This window comes from Strigops habroptila, chromosome 1, assembly GCF_004027225.2.
Source record: "Strigops habroptila isolate Jane chromosome 1, bStrHab1.2.pri, whole genome shotgun sequence".
NCBI classification, from domain to species: Eukaryota; Metazoa; Chordata; class Aves; order Psittaciformes; family Psittacidae; genus Strigops; species Strigops habroptila.
In genome coordinates this window covers 134,135,930-134,146,583 of record NC_044277.2, presented here as the reverse complement: position 1 = coordinate 134,146,583, position 10,654 = coordinate 134,135,930, and positions in this window count along the sequence as shown.

Genomic DNA, 10,654 nt, shown 5'->3' with positions numbered 1-10,654 from the left:
GAAACTGAAACAAATGATAGAGCTGTTAAAGGGGGAGAAAAGGAGAGTTCAGGAGGCAGGCTTGCAGTTAGTAATTTGAACAAAGCCTTTGTTCAAGGTTCTGGAGTGCTTTTCAGAAATCATACTCTTGGAATCCATACAACAGAGCTTGAAAATGTTAAGCAGACAGTTTTGGTAGGAAGAGTGCTATTTTTGAAGATGCATACCTGGAGGTGGCATAATTTTTGGAAGAGCCTGGTGACTGTAGATTTGTGTCATTGTATGGGTACTCCAACCTGGGCTGTTCTCTTGCTAGAACTAATATTTCTGTCAACAGCCCCAAAAAAAAAAAAAAAAAAAAAAAAAAAATGAAAAAAAGGCTCATGTGAGCCTTGGGACACTCTTTTGGAAAAGAGTGATTCAGAGATTCTGCACCAAATGGGAAAGAGGGGGAGGGAAATTCTCAGAAGTTAATAAATGGTCCTGCAGGATTCTCAGGCTTTTTCATATGTAATGAAAGTCATCATGCAGAGGAAGAAATCATCACTAGAATAAGCTTGTTCAGCCTAGAGAAGAGAAGGCTCAGGGGAGACCTTATAACAGTCTTTCAATACCTAAAAGGGGCCTCAGGAAAGATTGAGAGCGACTTTTTACAAGGGCATGTAGTGACAGGACAAGGGGAAATGGCCTTAAGCTGACAGAGTGGGGATTTAGATTAGATATTGGGAAGAAATTCTTCACTATGAGGGTGGTGAGGCACTGGCACAGGTTGCCCAGAGAAGCTGTGGCTGCCCCATCCCTGGCAGTGTTCAAGGCCAAGCTGGATGGGGCTTGGAGCAACCTGGTCTAGCAAAAGGTGTCTCTGCCCATGGCAAGGGGTTGGTAGATGATCTTCAAGGTCCCTTCCAACCCAAACCATTCAGTGATTCTATGAATTGTGGGATTTTTCTGATTGAGGTCAAAGATGGTGAGAATTTGGCACTGCCACATCTAAACCCAAACCCACCAGTCCATGGCCTGGTCAAGAGTAAAGATCAGCATCTGACACTGAACCTGGTCCACTGGATCATCATCTATTAAGATGCTGTATCACTTCTACCTCACAGTAAGTCTGTGTTCCCACGCAGCTGTCTGGGTTATAGAAGGGCTCATCTATAGTCCTGAAGCATCTGAGAAGCCACAGACCAAATGCTGGAAAAGTGGCTAACAATTTTAAGAGGAATTCTTCAAGCCAGAAAGTAAAGTGAGTGTGCATGTTCAGGGGGTGCCATTAGACTTCTGGAAACCATCACTCAGCAGTATATGAGCAAAAATAACAAGTCCTTATAGTGGTTTTAATAAAGTGCACTTTATAGTAACTTTCATCTTCAAAGAATAAACCAAATTTATTGTTGGTATAAACCCACTGGGACTGTTGAAGATGAAGAGGGGAGTACAGTTACCCCTTTACTAATCAGGGTCATGATTTCACAGGACTATTATTTTGTACCTTGTCAGTAACTATTACAAAATCTGGGAGGCTGCAGTACAAATTTAGCAGCAAAAGGCAAACTGAATCTTGTGACTGCAGGCTTAATGGCCATAATTAAGTATAATATATATGCATAGCTACAGTACACTTCTTTTGCCAAGTTTCTGGGAAGATCAGTTAAGTAACTGAGTACAGGAGTGTAAAATTTATACTTCATCTCGCTAATGACTAATTTTATTCCTACTGCATGCAGTATGAAAGTCTGTAGATCATATTACATACAAAACTGCACCTCATTCTCTTTCTCACCCTCTTGCACAGCATTATTTCTGGTGCATTCCTGGACAGTATGGACTCTTTCAAAATTCAAGTTATGGAACGGGAAACACTGGATATCATACAGGCACCCAAAAAGCAGCAATGCATTTATGCTTGTTAGTAAAGCAAAGGCCTTTGGAAATGAGGATACAAGCAAGCTGGCTTGTATGTTTTATCAGGGTATGGAGAACATTTCTTCCATGCTGCCTCAGTCATTTTGTGGCATGGAAAGGGCACAAGGCCAATAAATGAGGCTAGCTCTCTGTTTGTTTTCCCCTTGGCCCTGCATACTGGAAGTGCAAGCTAATGCATTTTGCTTGGCTCCTGCAAAGGAGTTGAAGGATCCCCTCTTTATCTGAGCAAGCTTTGGAAAAATGTGTCTGCATTTGCTTTCTTAGCAGAAGCTGCACACAGAACTCCATTTGGATTGCTAATGGCTGGCAAACCAATGTGCTGGAATGTCTCAGATGTGACTAATCTGTTTTACACCTCTGATGTTTTATCTGGGGGGAGGGGAACCCAACAGGAACACTAGCAAAGCAAAGGAATAAATTTAACATTAGGTGCTTAAATACAATATATGGAACCAAAACCATTCAAGCTAGATGTGAAACTCGTTGCTGCCAGTAATGGGGGTGATTCTTTTGGAAAAGAATTGGTCTTGTTTCATTTAACTTGCATGAATTCTTGGTGGAACAACTATTGTCCATGTAAAAGTAGCTAGTTAGTGTGGGACTTCATATTATAGAATCACAGAACCATTTGGGTTGGAAGGGACCTTAAAGTGAGCTCTTCTACAAAGCTGTAAAAGTAACCTAGCAGCTAGATGTTGGTGGAACTGAGTGGTGTAAACAACTGTAGCTCTGAATGACATTTCCTTTGTAAGAGAAATTTTACTGGTGGAATGGGTTTGCAGCCAGAACATCCTTTCTACAAAAAGTCTCAAAATGGCTAGGACATCTCAACATAGTAGGATGAGAGGCTTGTCACTGCTAATCCTCCATTGGTTCTTCTAAATATGGGTTCACAATGGAGCTTTGAGTGCTGCAGCAAAGAGCTTGTGATGCACTGTTACCCACAGCTCAGTGTGGCTCTTAACAGCTACAAAAAAATAACTTGTTCTCCTGAAATCTCAATATTTACTTGCTGTCTGATTTTATTTTTTTAGATTTTTTTTTAAGCTTTTGCATGGATGAAGGTGATGTTTGTAAGGAGTCTGTATCCTTATGGACTAGGATCTGGACTAGGAGAAGGTTCTAGATGTGTTAGAACAACCCAAGGGCCCAAACTCAATTAGTCTCTGGGGTGTGCTCTCCTATTTACTATGTGATCTTCTGGTTTCCTGAGAAACATCGGCGGTGTTGGTCCTGGATAAAGTCCATTTGTGCCATGCACTGCCATGCCGGGGTGGCTGGCTGCCACATCGAGCTGCCTTATTGCCCATCTTGCAGAATGAATGGCCTTATGCCTGATTCTCTTGCACCTTTTCTGGAACAAAAAAACCTTTTTGTTTTTTCGCACACCAAGCTCATTTGCTGTGGTGATTTTTTTTGTATGACCCCTATTTAATATCTTGTGAAAAAAACAGGCTGTTGAGACTTATCATGGATGATAGGTAAAGAATCGTTACCAGGATACTAAGAGATCCTGGGGTTCCTAATCGGATTCAGGGCTTCATTTTGCCTGTTTATATCTCTAAATCCTCAGCAACTCTAACATGAATTTGTAACACTGCAGATACTTGTTTTCAACCTTCTAACAAATCAAGTGTCATCAGGCAACTATCCATTTTCTACTGGTATCTTTTAATGACGAGTATTAAATATGGATCACAGTCTCATTCTATAGCTTTTACAGTAGGCATTTTATTTTGGCACTGTTTTCTACCAAGCCCTTAATCTGGGGTGGTGGGAATTGCTTGTTACCTTTTTAAATTCACACTTTCTCGTGAATGTTTCAAACTCACGCTTGCTAAGCTGTAGCCTACTGTCAGACATCGTCTCAGTTGTGCTATTTCTAATGAAAATAGAAATATTTTTTTACGCTCTCTGCTGTGATGTGGTCATTTTGTTAATGATTTGCACAAAGGTGTAAGACAAGTATATATGTTTTTTTCCCTATGCTAATATAAAAAAATATTTGCCCGTGTTGCTCTTGAAGCAAAGATGGGCTTATTTACCTGAGCTGACCTCTGGTTTTTTGGAAGTCTTGCCAGGCTTCCTTTGTGTCTCTAAGTCCAAAAGAAGTCTGCTTCATTTGTGGTCTGGGCTGTGGCTGATTAACTCTCTCCATAATGAGAGTGTGTGTATAGTGCATCAACTGGTACTTAACAGTATGATCTTACTTACACTTACTTTGCTAGTGACTCAACTAGGCTCAGGGACATCCATACTATTTCTGATCTTTTAGGTTTTTCAATTTGCCTTGTTCCTAACACCATTCAAGAGATATGATTGTCTCTTCGGTCATGGAGTTCTTAAGCCTTGTTTCTTCTGCAAGTTTCAGGAGAAAAGTTTCAGGGAGCTGAGAAAAATCAGACCTGGACCCTCTGCCACGTGTCATGCCAGGGAGCTTTTTATCTTTTTAGGTAGAGTTTCCTGGTTCAAGCTAGGGGGTCTGAAGACTCACCACCAAATATGCAGTGAGGGAGGATTGGGAAGAATGGCTATTGTTTAGGTTGAAGTCTTCATTATGTCATGTTCTCTGTATGTTCAAGACAAACATTTGTACAAAATTGTAATTATAGCACCCATCTTTTACCATCCCTTAAGGTTGCAGATCACATCCATGGGACCTCATTTGTTGTCTCCCATTTCCCCGTGGAAGATGCTATCCTTTCAGTCTGCTCAAAGGATTGTCCCAGCAGCTGCTCTCTCTTCTCAGACAGTTATTCCTTCCAGAAGGTGCTATGCTTTGAATGCAAACAATTATCTCTGGCGACTATATTGTCTAATCCTTAAAGACCTTCATGAAGAAGATATTTCACTTAGCAATCAAAGCCTCAAATTTAGAAGCACAGACAATCTTGGAATGCAGAGTTCATGTCAGAGATTTTTATGCATGGCTACTACTTAACCAGTTTTGCATATTGGCATTCAGTCTTAGTGGGATGTTTCGTTCATTTTTAATCTTGCCAAAATCTTCCTTGTATTTTGCTGCCTTGGGGAACATGACAGTGATACTTGTTACAGATGCATGTCTTAAACAGATGGTTTTGACCTGTGGGGACAATTGTTGAAAATAACCCTGCAGTGAATCTTGAAACCTTAGTAAAAAGCAGCATAGGAAAATGTTTCTCCTGTCTGGAGGTTCCCCTATTACATCATAGGGGTGACGGATTGTCTGGAAGAGGGAAGGCTGTTGAAATGCTGGGATATAACCTGCTTGATTATGTTTATATAAAACACCAGCATTAGCTGCATCTAATCTTTGTTGCTGTTGGTCTAAATGGCTCAATGCTTCATCCTACTACAAAAGTCTGGTTTTGCTCAAATGTGGTGTGCCAACATCTTCCTTATTTCAAGGGCAATTTTGCGGGAGTTGGGAATACTGCTTGAATACATTCCAGGTTTTAAAAATCATTCGAGTTCAGAATGCTTCACTAACACTGTGAGGCTGTGGGGCCTGCTTTTATACGCAGTAGTTGTAGCCAATGGGCAAGTTTTGGCTTATCCTGCAGAACCAATATGGCTTTAAATTATGACTTTTCTCCATATTAATGTAGCCACTATGCCATTTATCAGACCAGATGGCTCTGCAGATACAGCCATATCTGGTTTTGAGACTTAATTTTACCAACCATTTTTCCTAGATGAATTGATGCTACTTGGAAACATTCAATTTGGTACTTATCTTGTCTACTGAGTTGCTGAAGTTGCAGACGTTTAAGTTGTGTAAACCCACTGTAATTTGCACAGCTATTAGAAGGCACAATGAGATGTCTGTACAACTGCAGTATGGTTGTTGTGATGCTTGAGAAGTACAAGCTATGATAAGTTAGGTTTGTTTTCACATATAAAAGGGTGTTTACAGTGACTGTAATCTTAAAAATAAAAAGGAGGCTTAATGAGTTAATGGTTGACATGGAAATAACGGGGGGGAAAAAGGAACTTTGCAGTGCTACGTTAGCAGAGTTGAAGTGGAGTTGGCAACTAGATTTCATATGGAAAATTGTATTTCAGACTTTGATTTACCATATAAATCAAAAATAGGAAAATAACAGTCACATGATGATACTGGATGCTTACTAAGAGAGACAGCTAAGGCAGTGCAGTATGGCTTGCCTGCTGCTTCAGTCTTTGTTTAAATTGCCTGCCTTCACTTGTTAACATTCAGAATAGCTATTTACTGAACTCTTAAAAGATATTTTGTATCTCTAGCTCTCACTTGGCATATCTGCTGACACTTTTGATCTGTGCTTATATTCATATTTTTTTGTTCCATTTAAGAATGGATTATTTCATGCAAACCCATCATAAACGTGTTATCATAGCCACGATCATCTAGGGTGTAAGAGAAACAAGCCTTACCTCCTCCTGTAAATTGGAGCTTTCTTATACAATTTTAAATGACTTGATTTGCTCCCACCAGATAATTTTATTATTTTGACAGCTGAAATAGTTTGATATTTTATTTTTCTGAATAATGTATCTATGATTATTTTAAGAGGGTTTTTTTTTTTTTGCACATAAATGAAATCCCATCATAGCAGCTGTAGTTCTCCTTAAAATGCTAGCTACATAGCAACATGTTCAATGTTTAATTAGCCTTGCCCTGTTATTACCATCTCTTTAATATTCACTCAGAAATACTGGGCTGTTAAAATGCAGAAAAGCTAATGTATACATGTAGCTTATTTTTATGCATAAATTAGTGGAAACATGAAAAATACAAATGAAAAATGTAGGCTGAATGCCCAGATAATCTTCTTTGACAGCCAGCTTTGCTAGACTGTGGAATCAACCCTCCTCACGGACAGCCTTGAGCACCAGAAGATGCCCTGTGGCATGCAAGGGACAGAGATCTGGGTTTGTCAGGCTCTGGGCTGGCTGAGCTGACATTGTTTGGTTACCAGTGTAGTGGCCTCACTGCTGACAGCAGTGCTCAGATGCTTGCCTTGTGGAAGGGTTGAAGTTTGCTGACTTCAGATAACAGCAGATAATCTTCATGCAAATTTATTCTATGAAGACTCATGTTCAGCTTGAGTTTGCCAAAGCTCTTGTCACTCAGTGAACAACTGTTGTTTGCAACCTGCCTTTATCTCATTTTGCTTTCCCTAGGTCAATTAGGGAACAAGAGAAAGGAGGGTAACTAGTGCTAGTGGTTCATGAATTGCACAAGTGGTATTTAGATGTGGCCACAAGCAAACACCTTTGGAGAATCAATGGAGAAAAACACTTCCCCTAAAGCCTGATGTAGAGTGAACTGGGGATAACATTGTAAGCAGTGAAATGGGAGAATGAACATAGGGCAGGGGGGTTGGAACTAGATGATCTTTAGAGTCTCTTCCAACCCAAGCCATTCTATGAAAGGGTTGGGCTTTACATCACAACTTCCAGCTCACTGAGAGGAAACTTTCCTGACCTTTTAAACACTGTCAGGTTTCCTGCTTCAGCTGCCTGTGATATACCTCTTACTGCATTCACTCCTCCACTCTCAAGCACTCCATAGGAGAGGAGATGATGACTGGCTGAAGTGAAATGGAAATAGTTATCCTTTCTTGGAATTTTAAAGGCATGAGGACATGCTTGAGGTATTAACTTCTCCTCCTGCTGCTCTTCTTGTACTGCCCTTCTTCCCCTCTCTCTTTTTCCATCTGATATGAGTTGCAGGGGAAGAAAAATGGGAAAATTCACTGAATTTCTTTCCAAAGCAAAAATTAAAGGACATAAGAACTGGAAAAAACCCCAAACACCAATCTCTTTTGTTTCTCACTGCATAAATAGACAACACATAGTGGCAGACAGTCAGAATGGCAGCTGAAGTACTTGCAGGCAGCTTGACATAAAGGTAAATTATGTGCTCTTCATATATATTGCAGAGGGGCTAATTGAATCCTTGTATCTCTGTTATCTCATATTCTGAGAAGAAAGCTTCATCCACTTGCATTCTGGCAAGGTGGCAAGTTCACCGCCTTAATTTCTAACTTTTGCTTTGTCCACGTTCATAACTGCTTAACTATAACAAAAGACAAAATGTCAGTGTTGGGTCTTTACTTTTTACTCAGCTGCCCTGACTCATAAGGCACATTACAGTATGTTGAGGAGTTGTATAACTGAACACAAGAAGCTCATTCAAAGATCCTGTTTTGAGAAGAATGGGAAGGTTTTGTCAGCAAAGGGCAAGGCTAATTGGTGTCCATTTAGAGAAAGAAGAACAATAAATACTATTATTACATGCGTTTGCTAGTATGACCTTGGAATGCCTCTGACAATTGCATGCAATTATTTGCTTCCTGCACTCTGGAGGCAAAACTCTGCAAATGTTCCCACACTACTGTTTGACATGGCATAAATGTGGCACCCACAAGGCAGAGATACAGACTGTTATCCACACAGGCTCAAGTTGTACTACAGCCAAGGCTTGCTGCCATGTCACTGATATATTAAACGCCGGGCAGTTGAGAAGAAGAAACTGTTACTTCATCCATCTTTGTGACTGAATGCCCTTGTGTCCCTTATATCTTGTTTATTCATGAGTATTTGGAGACGTTCCTCAGTGTGGACTGTGTAGTGGCATTTTTGTCTTCTTGGAGTTTGCTTTCTGTCCACTTAGTCCATTAAACATCTTTGCATTTAGGGCAATGCTGTTTGCTACTTGGTTCACACCAGCCTGTTTTAGGGAAAACTGTAGGAACTATAATTAAGGGAACAAGTGCAAAGAGGCGGGTGAGCAAGAGGCGAGGGAGAGAAGGATGGCAAGAGCCCCCACTGAAATAAGCTTAAGAAACTGTGAAGGGAAAGGGAAGGACAAATATTGCTGGAAAAAGGGATGAGGGAAGAAGCCAAAACCAACCTCCTAAAATAGGAGGCTAGAGATGATGGAAAAATATGCATTCCTTTATTAGTATGTAACATATTTGTAGGGCACTTTCATTCTTGGGTGGTGAGACATGGCTGATTACTAGTTAAAGAAAATGAAAGGGAAAATGGGCTGTAATGGCTAAAGTTCAGGAATAAAGGAATTTGGCTCCCTTTCTGGTCAGCCCTGTGATAATGCTGACAACTTTGGTTTTCCTTTGCTACCTATTCCCCAATGTAATCAGAGTGGCCCCAGGTGATCAAGTGTGGACAGGACTAATAAGATTTGTTTCATTTCAAACTGTTGTCATTCCCCCTAGAATTGTTACCAAATCTTGTAATCAATGAGTCTGGGTATTTATACATCTAAGATTTATTTAGATCTTATTCCCAGCTATTTTGGAAGACCTTAATACACTTAAATAGATAAAATAGTCAAATTGCCACACACAATTTCCAGCTTGCTTAGTGAAGGCTGAAGGGCTTAGTATTGAAAAACGACAGGAGTGGTCCAAGAGTGTCAGGCAGGCAAGGAATTAAAATAACCACATTTAATGCGTTTCAGAGTTTTTTGCCTCAGAAGTTTGAAACTGGCTTACAAGCACACAGCAGTATTTAGCCCCCATGTCTGATACAATGTACTGAGATAAGTTGGCCTCCTGTCTGAAGTGAAGGACAGCAGTTGTCCTGCTCTTTCTCTTGCTCTGTAATAAAGACACAAGTGTTTAAATAGAATATTGGGTTAAAAACTCCCACAGAGTAAAGTGTACCCACTGAAAAGCAGAGCAGTTTGCTCCCATTATCTGCCTCGGCATGCAGAGCTAAGGCATGGTTGTGCTGCAATTGGGAAGCTACCCTTCTGGAAGAGTGAAAGTATTAGTCCGAGACCAGGCAATAAGCTGGCCTCCCTCAAGCATGAGCAAAGTCAAAGGCAGGCAGTGAACTATGTTTCAAGTGTAACCTCAAACTACACAGTGGGACAAGAGAAGGCGTGGATACCTGTAGCGTGTCTTCACAGCACAGTGAGGAGCAGATGATGCCTGCAGCTTGTAAGTGTTTTGTGCCAGATCTGGAAATGCAAGTGCTGGTGCATCACATCAAGTTAGTGCCAGGTGACTACAGAAAGCGGAATACAGCTCTTGAGTGATGTGGAACATAATGGGTGGAAAAATCAGTTAAACAGCTCCAGTTCTCACAGCTCCATGCAAACTAACAGATCCTTCACAATATGATTGGAGGCTGGATCGTTTACTGTGAGGATACCATCCTTTGGTGTCTTTATTGCTGCCACTTTTCATACTTGCCCACATGGTGGTGAGTAGCAGGGTCTGCCAAAGAGGGGCAAGAAATGGCCTTGAGCTTTCCTATGCCATGTATCACTGGTCTGTGAGTTAGTACTTGAGCAGAGCAAGTGGAGGGCTGAATCGTGTTGGCTGGGGGCCTCTGTCCCACCTCACTTGTGTGGGCTGCTGTAAGCAACGTGCTGCTCGGAATGGATGTGGGAGAGGCTTTTAGGGCAACTGAGCTGTCGGTCCCCATCCCTGCACAGATGTCCCTGGCAGTGCCCCAGTGAGGGAAATTTAGTCTTTTTGGACTAGTCTAGCTACATATGGAGGCTGACCTTCTAACCATACACTTTGTGATCCATATCTCTTGTATATGCCAAGTCCCATCAAAGCAGAGTGAAGTGGAAAGTCTTTACCTACTTGCTGGTTCTCTTCCACCATATTTAGCATGTTAGTATATTATAATGATGCTCTCCTTGGCATATCAAATACTATTGTGGTATTTTTATGTTCTTTTCCTGAATTAACTGTCTGGGCTGGATTCTGATCATGGTTACAAGGAGCTGCTTTGGATTTAGGTC